The following is a 1,844-nucleotide window of genomic DNA, read 5'->3' as shown; positions in this document are numbered from 1 at the left end:
GTAAAGTTGGTACTATTATCTCCATTTTACAGAAAAAATAAATAATGCTCAGAGATCACACAAGTAAAAGGCAGAGCTGAGGCATGAACCAAGTTCTTGTGACCCAAACCCAGTGCTCGTTCCACATTGTAGTTCTCTCCTCACATAACTCAGGTATATTCCTAACATGTACCTCCACTGCCATGTAAGACTTGGGATACTTTACATAATGACTCCACATAATGGAAATGCGCCAACCTAACAGGGAAACAACAGTAAGTGGCCCTCTCATGGAGCTCCTGTATGTTTTCCCCCTATTTATGCACCGCAGTGAGGCACACAAAAAACCAGAACCTAAAGAGCAGCAGTTCATTCTGTCCCACCCTGCCTCCAACCCTCCCATCATGAGAGGTTCATGTTGTTCTTTCTGCTCAGTAATAATGCAGTACAGTTTTGTAACAGCAGAAAAGGGCAGATAACTTCAATGTCCATCAAAAGGGAATGGCTCATTAAATTCTGCTGTGGTTGTAACACATAAGGCAGCTCTATATGGACTCATAAGGAAAGTTCTCTAAGACATGTTGATAAGTGGAGAAAGTAAGGTGCAGACAGTGTATAGAGTATGCTATTATTTATGAGGTGAGAAAAGAAAAAACCTCACATGCATATATGTTTGTAAATGCATAGAATTTCTCCAAAGGGGTAAATACCAACTAAGTAGTAGTGGTTTTGTCCAGCAAGGGGAACTGAGGAGGGAGATAGGGGAGGGAAAGAAGGGGGACTTATTCTTCATTGTACACCCTTTCATCTGAATTTTCTTTAATAGTTTATTTATTTATTTATTTATTTATTTATTTGCTTGTGTGGGTCTTAGTTGCAGCAGGCGGGTTCCTTTGTTGCAGCTTGTGGGCACCTTAGTTGCAGCTTGTTGGCTCCTTAGTTGTGGTATGAGGACTCTTAGCTGTGGCATGCAAACACAAGTTGTGGCATGCAAACTCTTGGTTGCAGCATACATGTGGGGTCTAGTTTCCTGGCCAGGGATTGAACCTGGGCCCCCTGCATTGGTTGTGCAGAGTCTTAACCACTGCACCACCAGGGAAGTCTCTGTCTGAATTTTTTTAAAGCCATAATTAAAATTACCTGTTTAACTACATCGTTATTATATATATGTATTTATTTATATTTGTTATATATTGAAAAAGACAATTATGAGCTCCCAAACATTCTATCTATCCTCAATAATCACTTATGTTTTCATTCCCAGGAAGTGTCTTATAATTTTAGCCTAAACTATCTCCTTATGTACGTAGATTCCCAAATTTCATCTCATTGGGTGAAACTGCATTTATTCTTTTTAAACTTGAAGCCACTGCCTAATTCTAGGATACTAGGAGTGCTTTCTTCATCCTTCAAAAGCTGTTAAAAATTTCCAAGTCCAAAATCCTATTGCAGGGCTGGGTCATGTCTCTGAGTTTGGGACTCTTCATATGGATTCTTTTCTAACACAGACAAATCGCTTTCCACCTTGGTTCCTCCCATCTCCAATCCCAACCTGCCTAACAGTTTTCAAATGAGTTTCCAATGCCCAATAGATAATTAATGAGCTGTGATGACCCTCACAGCCAGGTGCCTTTCTCCCCTATGGGAGAACTCCCTCCAGATCCCCAGCCTCTGCAAAGAATAAAAAAGATGAGAAAGGGAAAAAGAAAGGGGAAAAATGTCTTGATATTTACTTTTTTCCCTTTCTTCTTCCCTGGCTCTTACGATGAGCCAGCTATAATTATGAAAACTAGGATGAGCAATGGTGACTTCATTTAGGAGAGATGTTAAAAATATTTCAAATAAGGGAGGAAGAATGGTTGCTG

At 40.0% G+C, this 1,844-nt stretch overlaps 1 non-coding gene across 1 annotated transcript; it reads right to left on the bottom strand.

Annotated features, from left to right (window-relative positions):
* Window positions 1-1,005: 1,005 nt before the first annotated feature.
* TRNAG-ACC (transfer RNA glycine (anticodon ACC)) lies at window positions 1,006-1,078 on the bottom strand. Its single transcript has one exon. It is a non-coding gene; the product is annotated as a tRNA-Gly (tRNA).
* Window positions 1,079-1,844: the final 766 nt, after the last annotated feature.

The sequence above is a fragment of the Hippopotamus amphibius genome, chromosome 4, assembly GCF_030028045.1.
Source record: "Hippopotamus amphibius kiboko isolate mHipAmp2 chromosome 4, mHipAmp2.hap2, whole genome shotgun sequence".
NCBI lineage: Eukaryota > Metazoa > Chordata > Mammalia > Artiodactyla > Hippopotamidae > Hippopotamus > Hippopotamus amphibius.
Note: the sequence above shows the minus strand (reverse complement) of the source record. Positions and strands in the feature narration are given on the sequence as shown.